This window comes from Nothoprocta perdicaria, unplaced genomic scaffold (genome assembly GCF_003342845.1).
Source record: "Nothoprocta perdicaria isolate Ctin4 unplaced genomic scaffold, notPer1 scaffold_20, whole genome shotgun sequence".
In the NCBI taxonomy this organism is placed as follows: Eukaryota; Metazoa; Chordata; class Aves; order Tinamiformes; family Tinamidae; genus Nothoprocta; species Nothoprocta perdicaria.
The window spans coordinates 4,419,383-4,442,373 of record NW_020455205.1 but is presented as its reverse complement, the minus strand read 5'-3'; the positions used below and the strand labels follow the sequence as shown (position 1 = coordinate 4,442,373).

At 39.9% G+C, this 22,991-nt stretch overlaps 1 protein-coding gene across 4 annotated transcripts in view; it reads left to right on the top strand.

Moving 5' to 3' along the window:
• Window positions 1–2,526: 2,526 nt before the first annotated feature.
• The window catches only part of TGFBR3 (transforming growth factor beta receptor 3), a 111,667-nt gene continuing 91,202 nt past the window's right edge, over window positions 2,527–22,991 (top strand). Inside the window, exons 1-6 of one of the 4 annotated variants that reach the window (XM_026037878.1) lie at window positions 2,527–2,606; window positions 3,271–3,361; window positions 5,359–5,488; window positions 7,610–7,734; window positions 8,316–8,395; window positions 10,888–10,973. The gene's annotated coding sequence lies outside the window, so the exon portion shown is untranslated. Of the gene's footprint in view, window positions 2,607–3,270; window positions 3,362–4,910; window positions 5,032–5,358; window positions 5,489–7,609; window positions 7,735–8,315; window positions 8,396–10,887; window positions 10,974–12,105; window positions 12,149–22,991 lie in introns of those variants that run through there. The other 3 variants (XM_026037880.1, XM_026037879.1, XM_026037881.1) reach the window with 3 other exon arrangements.

Below are 22,991 nucleotides of genomic sequence, written 5' to 3'. Positions count from 1 at the left end.
TTATAAAAATTATTTCAGGATACCATTTGATATCTAGAATTTAGTGGTATTCAGCAAAGGGATAGCTGTTGACAAGGAAAAATGTCAACTGTACTCAGACTTGAAATACTACTGAAATCTTTTAGAAAAGATATACATTCTTATGCTTTCAGTCAAAAAGCAAGTTTGACCTCATGAGATCTAGAAGAATTTACCTGAGATGGATTGACCTGACTACGTCTTGCAAAGCTCCAATTTCTTACAGAGTGGCTGTGGACAAGGACAGAACTCTGCACTAGCTGAACCCCAGTGTCCAGTGCAGCAGTGGTTGCTCCTTCACTCCCCATTACACCATGGTGAGGGACAGCAAGGTTGCCTTTGTAGCATGATCCTCCACTGTGGCAGTTCTAGGTCAGCAACATGAGCCGAGTCAGGGATTTCCAGGACTCTCCATCTACTGATTAGTATGAAAAAATTCTGAAGTTAAGGTCTGAAGGGTGCCCAGAGCCATCCCTGGGCCTCCAGTACCCTGCGCGGGCCCTGATCTCCAATTCTGTCCCTCTCCACAGACCTCTCAACAGATACAGCTGATGCTTCTGTGTCCCCTCTTGTGCCTTTTTGCTGGTAAAAATGCTGAATGGCATCCAAATGAAAAATCTGATCGACCCAATCAAATTCTCTTGCTGATCCTGAAGTAAATGTGTTGACAAATCCCTTCTCTGGTGATGCATCATAAATAAGCTATTGTCACATCAAAGATGAGCTGTTATCTGATAATTACAAACCACTATGTTAATATTAACATGTACGAAAAAAATCTATTAACTTGTGTAAATGAGATTATCTGATAAGGACCTTGACAGTATTTGATAGTACATGAGGCACTCGGCATATTAATTTAATACTGTTGAAATGTTATTAATGAATTAGTCAAGTATAATTATGTATTATGCTATTTACTGTGTAAGCAGGATGCAGTTAAACATAAACTCTTCTAGACATACTTCAGCTGCCCAACTTGGATGCATTTTTATTTCCTTTTTTGGCAGTGAACTTTATACATTTGAAAGGAAAACTCCATCTTTTCTCATTACAGTTGCATGTCTGAATTTCAAGTATATCTCTTATAGTATTGAGTGTGGTTTTGTTTGCTTGAGCATTGACATTTCTAATAATTTGGTGGTGATTTGGAATCTAAATGGGTAGACACATCCCACTTCTAAGTTACAGTGGTAAAATCATAAGGAAAAAAAAATTACTGTGTGATCCTAAAAGATGAGGTCTCTGTACCCCCACCCCAATAGTTGAAGTTGCCACGACTAGTTTAGTTGAGAAACTTGTTTACAGTTTTGTGCATGGGGCCTTTGTTCTGCTCATGTTAGAAATGATAGCTCTGGAATAATAGAAGAATCCCAGAATGTTACTCTGACATCTGTAAGTCATTATTGGGACTGCATTCCTCATAAGGATCTCTCCAACTTTCCCCTCCTCCTTCTCCCAAATCTCTGCTGGAACTGTTGGAAAAAAAAAAGAAAGCCCCAGTATTTTAAAAGAAGGGAGGGAAAAAGTAGTGAATATTATCTGCAGAATGTGGAACTCCAGTGTCTTTTCTACCTAGCAGCAATAGCTCTAATACAACTACTATAATAATAATGAAAAAATAATTGGAGAGCAAATTATCTGGTGAACGTGTACCTAAATGCTAAAGCTCATAAGCTCTTGAATCTGAAGTGCCATGGTTGAGCCATACTTAGTCATGTCAGGTAATGTGTGAATTGTCCCAGTGAGAGGCGCTAACAGGATTGGGATCACAGCTCAGTAATGCAATATCCTACAGAATAGCATATACTTTTATTCTTTGGTTATCTTGGCTTGATTCTCATATTTATTTGAGTCTTGATCTTTGGTTAGTATCAGTTCCAGGTACCAGTAGATTTGAGCTCATTGAAATAGTGAGGAGTTCCAGCTTGCATCTCTCCAGACAGATTACCTCAACACAACTTGGACAGCTGAGCAGGTTGACTAACTCCAAGTGGAACAATGTATTAACTTATTGCTAAACACATGGGTAGTTGGTAGAACTGGGGCTTGACAACGATGTACCTTGTGGATTGAGATCCATAAAAACTGAGATCCATGAAAACTTGGCAAAGGTGGGTAAGATAAGCCCTTAAATCAGAGTTTCAGGATGATCAGTGTACTGTTCTAACGTGTAGCACACATTTAACTTTGTACTGAAGTAATAAAGTATAACCATTTTTTTCAAATTAGTTGACAGTTTTTGTAAGCTCTCTGGTTATCTCTAACACCAAAATGATTCTGCTAGTTTTATTAACTAGGAGAGAAAAATCTGATTGTTTTTAGTATATGCAGATGATATATGTGGTATACGAGTGAGAGACTTGTAGCCAATTTGTATGTGCAGTTGATTTTTTTTCTTACAGGCTAACATTAAATTCAAAGTGATATCACACCTCTACATAGCTGGTCAAAATATAATTAATTATAAATATTTTTTATTTTTTCACAGGAAACAATTATTTGGAACATAATGTTATGAAGATTGTAAGAAAGCAGAGAGATGAACTTAAAGGTTGCTTACACTTGCTCACCTAAATTAACAGTGGGTTTGTATAACACTTTCCTTCCTAGTGTGTAGTGAGTCCCAGGTGCAATATGTGTGTTTGCTGGCAGATGGAAGATGGGAGGGGCAGCGAGGTGTTTTTCATTTAAATGGGCTTTTTTTCTTAAATCACATCTAAGAAAGAAGGTACCCTTTTACTGTGCTTTATTGCTTAAAGTCACTGTGAGTGTATGAATAGCATGGCACAGCGTTGAAGCCAGTATTGTTTGTGGCGGGGGTGGGAGTGAAGCCCTCATATGCGGGTTGGGGAATATCTGCCATGGGAAATCTCTTGCGAAATAACTGTTACTTCATGCGGTGTGGTCTGTTCCAAATGCTGTCCATTTATTCCTCAGATACTCATCATGAGCCTTGCAGATAAGATATCTCTGTGGGGACTGACTTAGCTGCATTCAGAAAACTAAGCTGCCACCAGAGAGGGGAAGTCTCCACACCCTTCTCTCAATTTGGTGACAGGATATTAATGAGGGAGTGTTAGTCCCTGGAGCATCCCCTACCCTTTAACACATCAGATATGTATTAGCAATATTTACTTTCTACAAGGGTGACTCAGTTTCAGCTGTTTTCAATTTTTGCTTACAGTACCCTGGAGAAAAATGTATATCTAAGTAACAATTTACATTTTCATTTCTATATTTTTATTGCAGTGGAGCTGGTCACAATCCCCTAGTAATGGCTGCTTTGCAGATCCACTTTTGACAGCATTTGATTCTTTGCCATAACAGAGGTGGCTGAAAGGTTTGTTCATGTTATGAATTGGTAAACCTGCAGTTCTGAATATTTAAGTGCTGGTATTTGATTAAAAGGAGTTAATCGAGAAGCATTTGTATGTATCTATGGATAGCCAAATATTTATAAAAACAAGTAAAAGGAAATATTCAGTACATTGTTTTGCTTCAGGACTGGATTCATGCATATGTGTGTGCATATTATTTTCAAGAACACGTGCAAAGTGTAAAGACAATGTTACAACTTCTACAGCTGTTCACCACATGTGTGGCTGCATGGGGAAAACAAATATGAGCTAAGAATGCTCCCCAGCTCATGCCCCTATGAGAGATGTATATGGTTACAATAAAAATGTACATATAGGCATAGTTAATATAATGCTAATAGTTACCAAGGACTCAGTTTTTTTGAGTAGTACAACGAGCCCATATTTCAAAAACTTGGAAGTGGAACAAGAAAATTCTACTAAACTCTTAAATATGTTGGTTGGGAATTTTTAGCCATAAAATAGAACAAATACACAAAACCTAAATGGACTTTAGCTTAACTGCTTGGGATAGGAATTAGTGTCAAACATTAACTGCATTTCGTGTAATTAAGAGAGCAGTCCCAATCATATATATTTTGTTTTTTTTTGCTAAACTGGCCTAATGGATATTAACTTACCCTTCAGATGTATAGATATCTTCATTTGTTACCATCATTCTTTTTAGATAAACAACATTTTGTTAGTGAAACTAAAACAATATGTTTTGATATCTAAGTTAAGTAAGTCAGTTTTATCATGAATGTATGTGAGACTTATCTGTCACATAACTATTAAGAAATCACTTTTTTGATTCTTTATTAGAGAAACTTGGTCATATTTTGTTTCTAACGGTGAAACTTTGGACCCAAATAATTCAGGTGTTTCTCTTCAAGAATCAAATGATCAGATTAGACTGTTTTGTTACATACAATGAAATTTAACAAGTAAAATGACTTCTAAAATCTAGTAAAGTTTCTAGAATGAATCTAAGAGATGTTATCTCTCTGGCATATGCATTTTATGCATGTAAAGGTGCATGTGGTGGAAGAGTTGTATGTGTCCTCTGAGAGGAGCAAAAGGACGGGAGATGAAGGATTCTGCAATCCCTCCATTGTCAAACAGTGAAATGCTCCCTAGCTAAAGGCCAGTACAAAGCCTAAAAAACACTTGAACTCAAAATCCAAAGAAAGAGGGCCTAGCAGTTCACAAGCACTGTCTTTGCATTGCCATAAATTTTACCTCTTAGTAAGATTGTTCTGTGAACTCAAATTCACTTTTGAGTGAGAACATCTTGGAATACCAGCAGATGGTCAGTTTGGGCAGCAGTAACGGTGAGTGCCTTGGTGCCCTGCAGTGCTGGTCTGTGTGGGCAGCCGTGGGCCAGTCTGACTGAGGCTGGCTGTGAGGGCTCTAGGATATATCCTCTTCAGCACTGTAGGCCAGATGAGCAGTGGGCTTTGGAAGTGAACCTCCTGCTTGTTTCCGTCTGAGTCGCTTTGATTTGCATTTCTAGGATTTCTTCTGGATTTAAATTAAACTGGAAGATGTGATCCAGGAGCAGACCTAAAATATTGCATCAACTAATGGGTGCAAAGGGCCCCCTGGAACTGGTCAGAAATAACAATCCTAGACTGCGTACTGGAAGAATCAGGTCCTCAACTAATACCATCTTGTTCTTTTTGTATGAATGCAGGGATCTGTTCTTGTATCTCTTACTCCCTCTGGAAATAATCAGTGTTTGTTAACAAACTGATTGGTCTATAATATGTGAGAAGCAGGATGACACAAATGGAGGCCAGCCAATATTCTTTAGCGTGAGGCCTTTCTCACCCTCACAGTGATAGTTTCATGGCTCAATCATTAAGAGTAATTTTCCATATATTTAAATACTCTGTTTCTGGTGCCTGAAAATCTTTAAATATAATGCTGGCAAGGAGCTCTCTGGTTTAAAGATTTTTTTTTCTCTCTCTCTGTGTAGATGCACCAATATATTTTCTAGAGTACATACATGTTATTCTTCCAGGTTGAAAAAAGGTGTATATTGCACACTACCTCAGAAAAAGATTTTGATGGAGAGAACATTCTCAGGGAATTACTCAGAATTGCTGGTAAGATCCATATGCTTAATCATTAAATAAATAGCAAAATTGAAAGGCTTAAATAGCAGCTGTACAAGTTGTGTTGATTCATGATCTCTCCTAAAAGACTGGGAGCAACCATTTTCATACATATGGTTCTCTATACTGCGGATAACAGAGCCTGGATTTCCCCTCCTTTTAAACAATTTCCATATGATAACACTGGGAAGATCAGCAAGGGGGCATAGGCTTTGATGCACTTGGTTTACTGATGTCCTTCAGCTTGTTATCTTCTGCATATTTGACACTGCCAGATATTTGGAACAAATAATTCAAAAATTCTTAAAATGCTTGTTAAGGCTAATTGAGCAAGGCAGTTGATATTGCTGGGCTGATGGAAGCAGCTGTGTGAGCTACCATGGCTTGTGTTTGTGCCCTTCCTGAGGGATATTAATTAAACTATAGCCAATGCAGAATATTTAGGAGTGCTTGTGAAAGAGAACTTTGCATATATTTGTCCTCAGGTTTCTTTTGTGGTTTGTTGTCCAGTTTATTTCAAGATGTTACCAGCTGCTCTCAAATGGAAAAAAGAAAATATGCATGGGTTTGTAATTTTGAAGACAGTCTTTTTCTGCAACCCTGTTTTTATACTGTTGATCAGCAGACATGCTTGAAGTGATGCTCAGTCCTCTGCAGGCTTCTCTTGCATGGAAAATTCCTCAGATGGACTCTTTGGGGCTCAAACTCCCTTCAAGAACAGAACTTCTGTCTGCCCCATCTGCTTCTATATCAAACTATATCCACACACTCTGGAAAGACCACTCCTTTTTTCCTCTGTTTTGGTAAATGGGTAGATGGGAAGGGGCTGTTTTTGTTCTTCTCTTGTGGTGTGGTGGGGTTTTTTTATCCTGCAAGTGTGAGAAGAAAAAGGACTTGTTTGGGAGTTTTAATGTGTGAATGGGGGCACAGAATGGTTATTGATAGCAATTCACGTTCATCTGCACTATAGAATATTTTGTGAATCAATGCATCATATTAAAGTCTGAGAGCTAGTCTTTTAGCAGCAGACTGTATGCCAAATTTAAGTATAAACCCTAGAATATTTTCTATGTGCATTTGCTTTGCATGTCACACTCAGTGAAGGACAGTTAAGATTGATAGGTCATATTCCCTGGTACATTTGTTATTGTTGCTCCAAGGACGATGAACTAACAGAATTGCAGGCAAAACAAATACCCAACATAAGGAGATGAATCAGTAACAGTCTAAGACCAAATAAAGAGTGTAGCATATTACAGATCACTTGGAAGTAAGAAATTGTCTCAATACTTGTGAAAAGGACTCTAATTCTTTTATATTTATATATATGTTAAATATATATACACACACATGTCACCTGAAACAGCAAACACTATACAGTATATGTCTATGAAAATTTGACTTTAATCTGTACTTCTATCTAAATGCATAGTGAAAGTCACAAAAGTGAAAAATGAAATATTGTAAACTTTTTTCTAACAGTCTTGGTAATATTTTTTCACAAAAAGTATATCCTCCAAGGAGCAGTTCTAAAACTGATCAGGAAACAACAGTGCAGAATTCCATTGTTGACTTTTTTGAAGCTCAAACAAGAAATATATTGCAGCTTGTGTATACTTAGTGATTCTCAAATCCAGAAATTGTCAAAGGCCGATATTGAAATTCATACAGCTAACTTGTTTAACTAGAAAACTTACCGCTGGGGGAGCAATTTTGAAAACAGTGTATATACTAATTACATATTTATTTTATCATTCTAATTTAAAATTCAGTGTCTAAAGCTTTAAGATATTGATTATGTCATCTTGGAAACATCTTAATGAAATATCTCTCTAGCTTCAAGTTTCTTTGCAAAGAAACTGATAATAAAATGGTAGTTTGCTTTAAAATAAGGACTTGCACCTCTTTTTTTAACTTAAAATCACTTTGTAATTTCACTGAAATTTATAGGTACATTCTATACACCTAAATGATTTTCCTTATTTTGGGACAAATACAGTTCACATAGCTGTATTTTAGGCATTCTTACTGTTTGGTGAAATATCCATTATAAAAGATAATGAACACGTCTAATAATGCTGCTTTTTTTGTTTTTTTTCTCTGCTTCCTCAGTGAATCTGGGTCTATACCTGAATCTCATTCCATTTCTGGGTCAACCCAGTGGATCCTGTCATTGCAATCAAATCAGGTTGGGAAAGGCAAGAAAGAGAAACAAATCAACAAAAGATGGAAGAGAGGTAAAAGAAAATATTCCAAACCACATAACTAATACAATGTGTGAAACTTCAATGCTCAATTACTTTCAGTCTTTCTTTCCTTTCACTTACCTTTGCCAGTTTAAGCTGTTAACTCTGTAGGCAGCAGATTGTCTTGATGTTTTTCAGTAAAACACTTGTTGCCATGTGGGTATTATGTACGTGAAAAATAATGAAGTAATTAGGCCATTGTATACATAAAAAGATTTTAGCCTCAGATGTTTACACCTTGACTGCTAAGAATTTCATTAAAGAGCTCTGGAAACCACAAGCCCGCAGTGTACTTTTAAAATTTGAAACGGAATGCAGCAATGCAAGATGCAATCCTGCAGACCACATGTGCAATTTCAGTCATATGTTTAACTCCATGATTTAAGTATTCCCAAGTGTGGATGAGTTATTTAATATGTGGATTTGAATCTGAAAATATGTATTATTTACTTAATAGTTTTATTTTTATTTGACTCCTGGTAAATTTTAGGTGTATTGTGATCAAATGTGAAGAGAATTGTCCAGAACTGAATAATTGAAAGTCACCTGTTAACTTTTATCTATTTGACTAGGTTTTGGATTAGCCTCTAAAGAGACAACATATAGTATGAGGAAAGAGATACAGCTGGGTAGAAGAGTCTGAGCAGCAAAGGTATGTATGCTCCTTCCATGTTTTTGTTTGATCTTTTGTTAATTTTTTCCCCCTTCTCAATCTCTCTTTCCTCCTGCTTGTGTTTGCACTTGTTAGGTTGAGGGCCTGTAAGAATCTTAACATAAAAATGTTTGAAGGAGGGTTAGGAGTATAATACAGTTGGTCAGAGGATTGCTAGGTAGAGTGGAGCCTGTGCAAAAAAGCATGAAAGGAGGAATGGGAGGCACATCGTTAGTCACACTGAAGTAATTTTTGTTTGTCCTCTTGAAATTTTAAAGAATGTGTTATACAGATTCCATATCTAGTATCAGTTTTGTGCTCAAGACCTATGGTAACTCCAGGATCCATATCACTTAGCTGTATTTGAAAATTTTCCAGACTTACTGCTGCACTTGATGTTCATTCCCTGTCTTAATCCAGAGTAACTTTCAAGTGTGGACAAGCCTAACAGTTCAATGCTAACATTTATTTAACTTGAGCAAAAGCTTTAGGTGCCTGAGGAATGCAGGATCATTCAGTAAGGAATGTAGTTTTTTGCCTTGCTAGGTTGTATTAATGAGTTATTTCTTAAGAGGCTTTTAATGACTTTATTAATTGAAGGTCCTAAGGATGTAGTCATATGACTGTAAAGGTGGAGCTCCTGCAGCACAGCAACAGAGTTAGTGTGTTTTTTCTCCCATCCCCCTTCCAGTTCCAAAGTAAAGTAGTTCAGCTTAATCACAATGTTTATTTTAAATAATGGCATTTTGCCTCAGAGGGGGCCGTCTGAGAATGGGCTACCTAGGCAGTAACTGCGGTTCAGCTCATGAGCAGTAACTGTCACTCACACGCATGTGAATACACTCTGAGTGTTTTATTACAGTTCAAGACCAGTCTTAGTCAAATTATTTTTATGGAATGCCTACTCATCCTTGGAAAGTTAATGAGTAGCCTATTTAGTTTTTTTCTAGACTTTTAAAAGTACCACTGCTTCTTTAGCACTTGAAGAATCTTTAAATTTAAAAGTGATCAGTTCTTGGAATAGTGTGGTCCTTCTTATTGTCCTGATTTTTTTCATGATATAGTGCCTGGGACAATCTTTTAGCCTTGAAAAAATTCTAGATGTTGTGCAAGGTAAGACAATGTTAAGTGAGAATTATTCCTTACTAGTATCTGGGAACCATTTCTATGATGTTAAACTACTGTAAGACATGTAAATACACTGCTTGTTTATGGAAATCTATGTTTTCAAGATTAGAAATCTATGTTTTCAAGATTAGAACCTCCTAGTCAATTTGAGATTGAACATTTTGGCAGGCTGTTGTATCCTGCATTTCTTCTGGTGTGAAAAGAATTTTGAAGTAGTGCTTTAATTAAGCAGGTGATCATCAGTGGACAACCATTTGTAGTGACTATTTAAGGCATAATTCTACTCATTGTAAGGATACAATCATTAGCAGGAAGGATATTTGATATGGTAACAACCACAGCTTGTAGTAGGGAAGAGAAAGAAAATCAAGATTCCATGTTCACAGCATAACTTCTGAATTTGATGGAGTGTAAAGCCTCAAATACAGTCAAGGAATGCTTGCTATCTTCATAAAATTAGTTTGAAGGACAAGAATCATTTCTTAACGGAAATCTGTGGAAATAATGAAAGTAATTTTGTCAGAGCTGTGTACCAAGAATGTGATTTTGCCAGGATTTGTGGATATGACTAATATTCTAGACTTGCTTAGTTTTGATGACTGCTAATTTGAATTAACTGAATTTGTTTAATCATCTCTGTGGAACTGGGACCTAAATTAGTTTTAAAGAAAAATCACAGAAATCAAAGAAAAATTTTTCTGAAGTTTCAATCCCATTTTAATCAGCTAGCGGAAATGAAATAGACACAATATGCATTGAGATATATATATGTAACTTGTAGTGCTGTAGAATATTTTCTCCTTTGTTGAAGGGACTTCCCCCACCTCCATACCTCTCTTGCAAAGATTTTACTTCCTACCTATAGACAGGGGGTGGTAAGAGAGGAGTATGTCATGCTTCAACATGTTCAACTTTTCGAACACCAAAAAAAAAAAAAAAAATCAAACATTGTGTAACTGGGTTTAGGCTGCCAACACAGCTTGAACTTGTATTTACCTGTTTCTGCAGGTTTTATAAGTCTGCCCCCTGAAATCTTTAATGTAAACTGAGTTCTTATATCAACCATTGGATTTACTTTCCAAGAGTCTCTTATGTAGAAATTCTCAAAGATTTGAGGCCTAGTCTTAGTGAGGTGCTCAGTATTGCTGCTAAAAATGGGTGCTCGAGCACCTTGTTGTTGAGCAAGCTTGCTCAAGCACAGGATTATTTCCTGACTTAGAGCACATGCAACAGTAGTACATGACTAGGATTCATTCAAATGGGGGAAAAAAGAGCAAACAAGTAGTGGTAATAGATTATTTTGATATTTGGCATTTCAAGATAAAGTGAATAAATTGTCTGACATCTTTTAATGCTTCTTCCAGGTGGCTCTGAGGACTTGGGCTGCCATTTGGCACCAGGTGTTCCTGACTGAAAGTGAAGCCAGAGAGCACCACTGACAACCAATGTTGTAAGCAGACTAAAATGGTGGATTTTTTTGAAGAAACACTCTCAAGTTCCTCTTCATTTCTTTATATCTCTGCTTTTCTGTATGTGTACAAGAATTCTTGCTTATTTAGTAGGGGGAAGATTAGGGCTCAGTTTTGCTCACCTTGATGGAAGCTTTGTTGTGAGGAGAGGGAAAATAGTATCTCAAATTTGGTTGCGTTTGTAAAATGCTGTTGCTTTAGCAGGATGTTTAGGGAATAAGCACAGTACAACCTCAAGGCCTCCTTTGTGGTCGGAGGCTTCCTCAAAAGCTGCATCTCCCCGTGTTGTTCTAGGAGGTAAATGCTGCTGAGCTGGGCCTGGAGACCGAGAGCCCTCAGCTTGCTCCTGACCCCTGAACTGTGATGTTGGCTTGTGTAGTTCTAAATTCACTAATCTTGATGCTGTGCAAAGTGGAGTTTGGACACTCCGGAAAGTGCATTTTGTGATGAATGCAGTTTTCTGTTGTTAATTAACAAAACAAAAAGTCATTACAGGATGACTTTGCTTGCTGTAGATGAGCAAAACTGCAGTGGGTTGCCCATAACTCGCACCTAGGTGTCTAGAGCCTAGGACTTGGCCTTGGGAGGGCGCAGCTGGGGCAGCCAGGGCGCACAGGGCTGACGCGCTGGAGCACTGCCCCGACCGCCTGCTCTGCCTGCACGCTGGCTGCAGGCTCGGATCAAACTCTAGCTCTGCCGCGGTGCGCAGGGCTGTCCCGCACGCGTTATTCGGTATGCGGTGCTGTGGACGAGGGCAAGCGTAATCAGTGACCGGAGCGATGCGCGCAGTTACTGCAAACGTCCTAGAGACTTCCCGCAGGTCGCGGTCCGCCGCGGCGCGGGCGGGCGCAGAACGCGCGGCGGCGGGGCCGGCCTGCGCCGCCCGTTCCCGCCCCGCGCCCAATGGCGGCGCGGCCCGTCCCGCCCGGTCCCGCCCGCCGCGGCCGTGCGCGCGGCGCCGCGCAGCCATGGGGTTACTCGCGGGCTGGGGGCCGGGCGGGCGGCCGCGCGCCTCCTCCTCCTGCTGCTGCTGCTCGCTCTCCGCCTCCCGCGCAGCGCGGGCCGCGCAGTAGCGGCGGCCCCGGCCCCGCGCCCGTGCCCGGCGGAGCGGCGCGGCGCCCATGGCGTAGCGGCGCCCGGACAGCCCTGCGCGGAGGTAGGTGCGGGCGGAGCGCGCCCCGCGCCACCTGCGCGGCGCCGCCGGCCCTCCCTCCCGCTGCCGGCACCGGGGGCCACCGCAGGCGCGGGCAGGTGACAGCGGTGAGCGCTGCCGCCCGCAGCGCGCCCGGCCCCCGCGGCGTGCGGGAGAGCCGGAGCTGAGCGGCGGTGGGATGAGGGCAGAGACCGGCTGCAGGTGGGGAAGGGAAGTCCTCGGTGTCGGCGGGCCGCCGCGCACGAGGCGAGGTCGCCGGCAGGAAGCGGCCGGGCCGGGAGCGGGGCCGGGGCGGCCGAGCCGCGGCACCCAGCGCGGGCAGCGCCGCGTGCCGTGAGGTGGCACGGCAGGCACCTCTGAACGCAGCAGCTCGGCCTGCCCCCGATTGGGATGCGCTTCCGACTCCAGAGTTGTGCTATTGAAGGCAAACGCTGTTGAGGAAAATACTTCTTTCCGAAAGAGTGGGTTTCAGGGATGGCCGAGTGCAGGTTATACCTTTCTCACTTGCTGTGGATGTAACAAGGTGCAGCCTGGTTATCTAGAGTCCCTTAAGCAATAGTTGGTATAATTTAATGCATCCATATCTTCTTTTTTCTCAAATGCATGATAGTCAGTGCAGTTAAGCTTTATTAGAAATACTTTAACAGGATTTATAAAGCTTTGAATTGTTCGGAGAAAAAAAATCAAAAGTTGGCTGATTCCGTGCCATGATCTTGTTTTAAGAAACTCAGCGACCTGGTCGGGTCTGTATTTCTACCGAGTTAACTGTTTATTTACTTTATTTCGGCTGAGGGCAAGCTGGCTGATACGAGAGCCCCTCTGGGGAGGGAGCCTGGAGCAAGAGGATCTCCCGCTTTTCAACGGCTGGGGGACCCGTTAGGTTCAGGCACCCGGGGAACTGGAGCGCTGCTGCTCTCCGAGCCTCATCGCAGAAGACTGCAAGACTGCACCTAAATGCAGCTCTTTCCAAAGGCACATGTCTGCTTGTTTTATTACTTGTTGCTAGGAATATTTCATTTCCTCTCTTTCAAGTTTTTCCATGAATCCCAAGAAAACTGCAGTCTGGTTGTTGGATTTTAATTAGAGCTGCGGAGGTGTCTTGTCAAAGTGTTCCCCACGTGAGCATTAGCAAGATGTTAAGGGTAGCCTCGTGTTAGTCTGAGCAGCTGCAGTTCAGCCTGTGAAGCCCCATTCCCAGGGCTTGACTCCGGGCCGCGGAGGAGCTTCTCTGCCAGGGACGTGGAGCTGAGCAGAGGCTGACGGCGGCGGCTGGAGCTCCTCGCTGCCAGGGAGAAGGGAAGGCCGGTGGCAGGGAGCACCTTGTTGGTTTTGTTCAGTGAGGAGTCCTCTTCGCTGGAACTCGCTTTCCCTGGTTGTTTGCTGTAACCCAACCTTGTTAAGCCTAAGTGGCACTTGAGAATTTTTGTCTTCTATCACACTTTCCCCTCTTGGGGGAAGTCTTACTTGGTCTTTGATCCTGAAAAATAGTTCAACTTTGCATGTATATCCATGGCCCTAATGCTGATTTGTCCTTATTCTTTAAAAATATGCCAGCAACAGCAGCGAAAATGCCTTGAGCACGCTCTAAGTGGTCAGTCTGCCATGTGTGCAAGGTCTTTTGAGAAGTAAGGTCCAATTTTTCTTTCTTTGCTGCTATTCAGAACATCTTTGAATGCAGTTGCGTCTTGATGCCTGCTTCTAGGAACAGTGATATTAAGGTGACAGCTAAACCAGCAGGGGGAACACAAAACACTCTATGAAGTCTTCCTTTTTATTGCCATTGCAAATTGTTAAATTTGGGGCCTCTACTTCTTGCCAATATTTATTTGGAAAGGTTGAATGTCAAATTTGGGAGGAATTGCCATATGTTGGGATGCCTAGATTATTTTCTATGCTTGTTTATTGCAGTAGATGTCCCCCATTCTTCTGAAATATTTGCTGCTGTGTTCTCCAGAACTGAGACCTAATTAAGTGAAATTTCTTTTTAAAAATATTTGAAATGACTTAACTCAAGATTAGATTTCATTTTTAAATATCTATAAAGCTTTAGATTGAACATAGAAGCTATATAGAAGCTATAAAGCTTCTATAAAGCTTTAGGTTGAACAAATACTTATGCAATAAAGGTATCACATTCATGATGGTATATACTCAATTTTGAAACCTAAAATTGAGTTGCAAAATAGCTGTGTACTCTCAAGGAACTTTTCACAGTGTTTTGGTTTTCTGTAGGATAGAAGTATTCTATTAGATTTTAGGAAGTCATTGTGGGTTTGTTTTTGTGAAGGTCAACTAACTCTCCTAGCGTAAATAAATAATAATTTTTGTTTGTTGTATTGACCTAGCAGTTCATTCCTCCTCTTGTGCTATGATTCCTGAAAACAAAGGTTGTTACTGAAGAATGCTATCTTGATTTACAGTGGCCACATTGCTTTTCAGTTTACAAAGCCTGATGCTCCAGATAGTTAAGGTAAGGGTATATAAGCAGATTGCATAATGTGAAGATGTGAATTAGCAGCATATAAGCTATTTCCTCGTAACAGCCAGGGAACGTGCTCTTGAGCTACAGTAAATGTGGTGCATCTTGCTGCTTATACTTTATTAAACACTTTGAATTATGATGGGATAAAAACATTTTTGGGACACTTGCCATGGATTAGCTGATTTATTGCAAGATAAATTGTATATACCTATGCTATTAGAGCTAGCGGAGATAAAATACAGCTTTGTAATTAAGATAAGGTTGTAGGAAGAGGCAAGCTCATCTGGCTGTACCTTCGTGTGGGTTTGAAATGGCACTGCTTGAATATAGAGGCACTAAGTGAATGTGAAAACGTTTCTTCTCATGAGTTCAGTAAGCAGATAAGTGCATATACTAATGGTTGTACATTTTTCTTTTTCATAAACCATTATCAAATGTTGCCAAATAACTGAAGATACAAAAAAAACCATATCAAATTCCATTGATGAGCTCACATCTATCACTTCTACACTGATTGTACCCACAGGGAATGACAGGGAAGAAAACCTTCCCCCTATGGTTTTCTGAGCTGCTAAAGTATAGTTTGTAAAGTCAAAGCAAGGTTTGTACTTGAAAATAGTGCTAAGACTTTGCCTAACTTGTTCATCAATATTTTTTAACTGCAGTCATGTTCTGATGTTTAAGATGTGAATTAGCTAGTCATACACAACTTAGATTTTGGAAAATATTTGGTGGAATACAGATTGTAAATATTTTCATAATAGTTTGCTTTTGATCTGAATTCCATAAAATATTTGTGTATTATAAGTAAATTTTACTTCTATAGCAGTAATAATTATTTATTGTTAATAATTATTCACAGAAGTGTGCTGGTTTCTAGCTACTTCATGCAAAGAAGCATGTTTTGCCACAAAAATCTACCAGTGAAGAAGTAGTACAATTGGAATTGTTTTGTCCGTAACTGTGGAATCTCCTTTTTATGTGCTGGCAGTCATCCAGTAGAGCAGCATTTCTTATGCTATGACAGCAATGATTAACTCTACAGTAACCAAAATGAAACAAATTTACTCAACTCTGGAAATCATTAGAGGAAGGTCTTTAAAAGTGCTACTTAACCATTATTTATTTCTTCTCCCTCCCCTCCCTGCACATACTTTTTCTTTCCTCAGGCAGTATAAACTAAAACTCCAATCCTTTATGCCCTCAAGTACTTAAATGATCTGATCTGTCAAGCTTAGAGATGAGTTTATATGTTGCATTGTATATGTTGTTGAATTGTATCACAGATAATTGGTAAAATATGCTAGTTTATGATGGATTTATCTCATGATTTCATAAAAAGTGAACAGTACTTTAAAGTTAGCTTTCTTTTCATTGTTAAAAGGGTCATTTGGCTATATTTGAAGTTTCTTGTTAATAATTTCTGTCTAATTTTAATGGTACTGGTTGGCCAGCTTCGATGTTTGTGCGGTTGCAGCACGCGGCAAGATTCTGGGAGCTGGCTGAAAAGGGCCTCTGTTTTAAGTATGTTTAGCCCTGACCTTGAAAGAGACCTGTTTAGATTCCAGGAGAATGGCTTATCTAGAGGTCGTGGAGCTGAAGCAGGTTAATTATAGAGCTAACATATATAGATGTTTTTCTGCACAGAAGGCAGTAGGGCCTGTCATATATAAAGTAATAATTCTGAAAAAATGGGTATTCACTAAGGTTTATGATCTGAATTTTTTGCAAGTGTAGGCATCTTCTGCTGGAAATCAGTCAAACTTTGTATGAAACAAGGACCGTAAAGAACCCCAAAGTATCCAGTGAGTTTGCTGTACTGTGAATAGATCTAATAGATCTAATGAATGTTTCCTGGCCAAGAAGCTGCAAGCGTATTGAAGGAGCTAGTATCCTCTGTTGTCTTAGATTTGTAGAAATAATTCTGACTTGACTGCAGCTGCATTTGGCACAATGTGATCAAGAGCTATTGGGGATTATGTTGGCAGTTGTAAATACGGCACCTTGTGATTTTTTTCACAATGGTTTGGATGCAGCAAAAATGTTTGGATTTACAAAATGCTTTTTAAAATATTTGAAAGAGGTTTCTCATGACTATAATAGTCATGAAGTCATATTAATGAGTTACTTCTCCAGTATGCCCAGCTCATATTATATGATAATTAGTTTTGTCCTGTACTACTTTAAAATAGACAATTTTTCTATAAATTGGTGAATACAGTGATTTGCTTTACTTAGAGATGCAGTGGTGCTCTTCTGGCATTTGAAATCTACAAATTACCTGCGTGTATTCAGGAATTCCTTGCAATCTTCCATTTTCCATTTCCATAATTTGTATCCAAAGCTTTTGTAGACTTTATCGATATACTTGATACATAACAGTAAGAGGCAGGAAAATTGTGATAAAATTATATAGAGTGTATGTTTGGGGAACGCACCACTGATGCATATCTTCTTTGAAGCAAATCCGCATCACATTAATTAGAGGTGATAATTTTTATGAAAACAGCTCTGCCTCAAACCAAATGTTTCTCTGCCAAACCAATTAAGTTTCCCTGGTTATTTGGCAGACAATTAGCAGAGAGTAGCTACTCCTACTCAAAGGGAAGCTCCTTTTGACTCAGTATTTTAACGGCATGGCACTGTAAGGTCTTCCCTATTTGTGTGGGAGAAGTTTCCTATCTTACAGATGTGCATGTGAAGATGTAGTGGCTGACAGCTAGCTCTTAATAAAGCTGTTTATCTTAACAGTGTTCTTACATATGTTTATAAGGCAGGTACACTGCTAAGTTATTCTAGAGAGTAAAATTCAGTACATACCTCTTTTCCAGAATGTTACTTTGATGCTTCTTCCTAGTTTTGAAATGTTTAATATTTAAGCCTTTTACTTGCATCTTGTAGCTTATTGCTGAAAGTAGGAAAGATTGTTTTATACAGTTCACCCATTTTTTCTCATAGTTTATACTAAAATACTGGTTTTCACTTTTCACAAATCGATGACCACCATTTTCCCCCTCAGAAACCGTTTTGCATTCCCAGAGAGCAAAACTAAGCTTAATTCTGTAGATCGCTTTTCATTATTACCTTCATCGGTGTCAGAAGTGATGTGGAGATTTCTAGGCATTTGTAAATCGTGGTTTGAAAACCATTGCTGTAAAGCTATAGAGATCATTCCAAGACTTAAATCCAGCAGAGATCGATTTAGCTTTTTCCTAGTAGGGAAATTTCAGCAGAACTAGGCCTAGATGCATTTCTAGGCCTTGCAGTTCAGTCTAGAAAAAATAGTTGTCAGGCATTCACACAGAATAATTTGTTGAAACCTTCCACCCAGAGTGGAAGAAGCCTTGCGGAGCTGCTGGTGACTCTGCTGCTGTGGCTCCCCTCTGTGTGTGTAGCTGGGAGATGCCTTCCCTGGGGCTCTGCCAGATGGTCCATAGCCCCATTTGCATTGCTATCTGTTTGGTTTAGGTGCGCAATTAGAAACGGAGCCAAATAAAACTCCAGCTTAATGACGCCTGTGTGAGGTTGTTGGCTGCTGCTGTGTTTGTGAAGTGTAAGATAGCCCGGTGCCAGGAAACCTATTCTGTTTCCAATTAGAAACCGTAAGAAAATAAAGTAATTAGGCCAGAGAAGCTTAATGTTGAGGGGGAAAGGTGGTGGAGGGCTGTTTCATGCGCTTTGTGATCTCCCTGTTCATCCCAAAGATTTTGGTGAAGTGAATATTTTTTATTAGTTTCAGTGTACTATTTTCAAAAGCAGCAAATTGCACGTTAAGAAACTTGAATCTAGTTCCTGGTGACTGCTGTGAGACATCACTGAGTTCCTTGGGAAGCTGAGCTTTATTTAATTGCGGATTTTAGACTCGATGATTCATTGAGCAGTGGTTAAAACTTTCATTCAATATTTATACATATACAGTTATTAGTCTTTTTATTTTTTGCCTCTCCTTTTACTATCTGAATATCCTTTAGAGAATAGCATATACCTTTGTCACTGGTATTCCTTCATGAGATGAGTGCAGTTTTTGTTAATGTCCTGACTAGAAGACAGAAGCGGAGCTGCCTGGAATGGTCTTATCTTTCCAGGTAAATGGTATGGAGGCTGTTGCGGCAATGCAGAGTTCCTGCTACTGCTTGCTTGAAGGATGAAATAGGAAGGGATGGAGGCACTGAGAGCTGCACCAAGTCTGTGCCCGCAGCTGGTAAGAGATTGCGTGTGCTTGAACCAGTGCCTCGCAACAGCTGTGCACTGTCCTAACCCCATGTTTCCTCTCCCCGCTTCAGAGATGCTCTCATGCAGGATGGCCCTGAGGGCTCTGTGCTAAAGCAGAAGATTCAGGGCTCGAGTTGCATGTGAGGTCTGTAGTCCTATGTGCACTCCCGTCCTTAGAGATCCAGTTATTTCTAGGAATTTCTGCCCTTTTTTAAAAGGGAATCTGTGCATTAATGTCTTTCTTGTCAAAGGATCTTGTGTACTTCTTCCACTAAAAAGGATTGAATGCATTTCCTTCCTTTCCACCTATTGAAACCCTCCTACATCCTGATCTTTTAAGAGGCTATTCTCTTGTTTATACTTGGCAAATAAAACTTTGCCCTAGAGCCTAGAAAGATTCAACTGCATAACTCATAACTTGCTGTGTTTGGGGTGGGAGGGGGGAGGAAGGGGCATAAAGGGAAGTCCCAAGAACATACAAAAGAATGACCTTTTTTGTCCTGTTTCTGTAAACTGTTTTACATTTGTGCTCTAAAGTGCAGTGATAATTCAGCTAAAACTTCCACATCTGGTTTCATGTTTTTTTCTGATCAAAATTCATGCCAATTAAAGTTGGATGATTAAAGAAAAGGAGGAGAAAGAAGGAAAAAGAGAAGCTGAAGTGCAAACTTTTTTATGAAAAGACAGTGAGAAGAGACCTCTACGCAAGCCATGATTTCATACTAATTGTGTGTAAATTATGTACCAGGTAACAAGGCTACTTTCAGTAAACTATTACTAAAAAGGTAGAATCGTTTGTGTGTATTTTGTGCCTTCCTGTAATTTGATAAGCTACATTGTAATATATTAATATTAAAATAAATCAAGTGTTAAAACAAGTCACATGGAATAGAGGGGCACAATTGGTAAATGGCATAAAATATCTTCCCTTGGCTCATGTCCAGTTCCCATAGCCTTAACTGTGACGTGTTGAAATGTCCCATTACAGGCGCAGCGGCATGCGAGCTGCAAGACATCAGAGTTACTTTTTCCCTGGGCTTTTGATATGTCATGACTTTTAGTTTTATTACAATTCATATTTCCTGAAAATGAAACCACTTTTGCTAAAATGGAATCTATCCTCTTAATAGTTCACGAGTAAGTTACTGTTTTAAGTTCTGAATGGTGAAGCCTTATGCATATATCATTGACAGAGACATAAAAAAATACACATTTTGAATCCTACGTTAATATTTGCAAACAGTGTCAGCTTTTCAACCTGTATGCATGCAAATTGCATGAAATTCACAGAGGATAAATGTCATCTAGTAAAAACGGAAGAAAATTCTGCAAAGAATGCATATTTAATAGGAGTTGGGTTATAAATAAATTCTTCTAAAAATTATTCTGTTGTAAGCTTATGGAACTGCTCGTGTAGTTGAGTTAGTCCTGTATGAACTGGAACTCATATTGAGCTTAGACATGGCTAAAATTGTTGCTTTTCTGTTGATGCATGGAGTGACTTTATTTGTTGCTTTCACATAGGAAGCTACAGGGTAAGTGGGAGTAAAACTGGTTAAATCAGCTAAATGGTTGCCATGTTTAAAACAAAAAGTGAAAAAGTTTTGACTGTGAAGACCTCCTTGGATAGCCCAGGAACTTGGCTTCCCGTTGCTGTGGTAAGCAGCACGAGGGGCCGTGTCCTGCTGGGCTTGGTCAGGGATCCCCCCTGACTCCGGGACTGTTCCTGCGCCTGAGGAGTGCCAGCTCCGGCTCGACCGGGTGCACAAGTGCTGGAGCAGTGGCCCAGGCAGCTGCCTAACCTCTAGCCTCGTGTATGGAAAGGGGAGAATTGCTGGTGTCCATGTTGATAAGGAGAAGAGGAAGGGGAAGTTATTCTTCAGGCAGTGAAGGAAAAGGTTGGACAGCGAGGATGATAGAGTTGAGGCAGAGGAAGGATTTGTATGGGAAAGGTAGGTGGCGATTAAAGAAACAGATGGTGACTTTGGGGGGAAAAGGCTTAAAGGAACAGAAGTCAAGGGGAAAATAAAGCAGTGAGGACCCAGTTCAGCAATAAATGTGGCTAACTGCAATGTATGGAAGCCCAGGGTAGGAAATGGAAACACTCTGAAACTTGTGGCTGTGGCCTCCTGCAGCTGTGTTTTATTGCCAGGCTGGATTTTACTGGGGAGGTAAGGAAAAAGGAGGCAAAAATAAATTTACCCACTTTTTTCCTCCTGGTAAAAACCTGAAGGTAGGGAGACTAATCCCAAAAGGATCAGTATGTGATAGTTATTTAGCCTGAAGTACAGAAACAGGCTGAGTAAAAAGGTGTACCAGTGTTCAGCAGATGCTGCCTAGTTGTAATAATATTGCAAGACTGTTAGTCACTTTTTATTTTTATCTCTCCAGCAAATAAAAAGTAGAGAAATGACAGCAGTGTAGAGAAGGGCTTTGTTTTGTGTTTGCTGCTGCTGGCTCTGACAACCAGATTCTTTGAAATATCACTGAAAAGTTAAGCTAGAAAATAGCAAATGCTCCTTCACGCAGTTGTAGGATCTGTCTGTTTGTGGCTGGCCCTGATAACAGGTCGCATGGCATGTCCCAGGGTTCTGCAAAAGTGACGTTTTTCGCTTGTCACAAATGCACATGGATGTTAAATGTTCCTATTTTAAAGCAAATGAAAATCTCAGACTTCCTCCTCTCTTCGTCACTTCCATTTTGTGCTTCACTGTATATTTGTTTATACCCTCCGTGTTCCCCAAGTTGTTTTTAAAACCTATGAAAATCTGGCTTGAAAGTTTTTCTGAGTGACCTCAATTGATGGGCTTTTACCAGATTGCTTTTGTAAAAGGAATCTCTCATTGGAGCAAGTTCTTGGGTAGTTTTTAGGCCCTCATTTTTGTCAGGACTAATGGCCTTCACTGCAGTGGCAATGATGCCACTAGATTTTCTCTTTGACTAAGAATCTTCAGCGACTCCAGTTGTAGATGCCCCGCTTTTCTTGCAACTTGTAGTAGAAAAGTTTGGGTTTAACAGTATGTTTACTAATTTGGGGACTCATGAGTCGTCATCTCTTCCTCCTTGGGATTTTTGGTTATGCTTTTAATGTGCTCTTTAATGACCTCAGTTACAAAAATAGCTCCCTAGAAATACCCCAAAGGAGATGATTCTCTTGGAAATTTCTTTTAAGTCTCAAGTTTACTATCAGTTATATTTATTTGTGGATAAGTAATTCAGGTTCCTGATCCTTCTGTGAAGCCTTTTTATTTTAGAGGAAATATGCTCCTATTCTGTGGACTTCCTGAACCTTTTCTGCTTTGCAGGTGACATTAACTTTCACACTGAAGCAAATTGTGGCATGTTTTGTATCTGACTAGAATGTTCCTTGCTTAATTTCTTACTATTTTCTATTTGGTTATGTGAGATGATCAGATAACAACAGCTTTGTACTTGACTTCTGGAAGATTTAGGCCCAATGATTTATGCATCTGCCTCTTCTTTGTTGCAGAAAGCCAGATGGAAAAGACCAGTATCCAAATATGCAACGTATACAGGCAAATTGGTGTTGTTCTGTTCTGCTGAAGTCTCTTTGGTGCTTTCACATACCCTTTTTTAAGTTAATGACTTGGCTGCTGAAAACCTTTTCAGTTGCACAGGTGGGAGGTTCATCAGGTTTTCCAGGATACCAACAAATTGTGTTTGCTAGGTGTATTCATAGGTTAATTTGCTGCATTGGTTGCTTATTTATTTTATTTTATCTTATTTTGGACTTGGATTGCTTCCATTCAGAGGTCAGTAGCTGGGAATGTGGGGGTAGTCTTAAATTCCTGAAACACAGTTGGTTTGTCATCCCTTCACATTTCAAGATCTGGAATTTGTCCCCCCCCCAACTATTTGGATGCTTATCTGAAACCAAAGGAGCCCCTTCCTTAAATGCAAGTTACGAGGAGCTTTCCAAGGAGAAAGTTCAACTCTTCATGTATAACCAGAATCGGAGCAGAAGCCCAGGGCTTTTTTTTTTGTGTGCCCTCTGCTCCAGGTTGTATTTTGTAAATATTATCCATCATGGCACTGTAGTAGAAACAGAATCACTCTTTTAGCTGGAGATGGCTCTGTGTGTATGTGTGTCCTCAGTTTTTTAAATCTGCCTCTCCAAATCAATTAACTCAA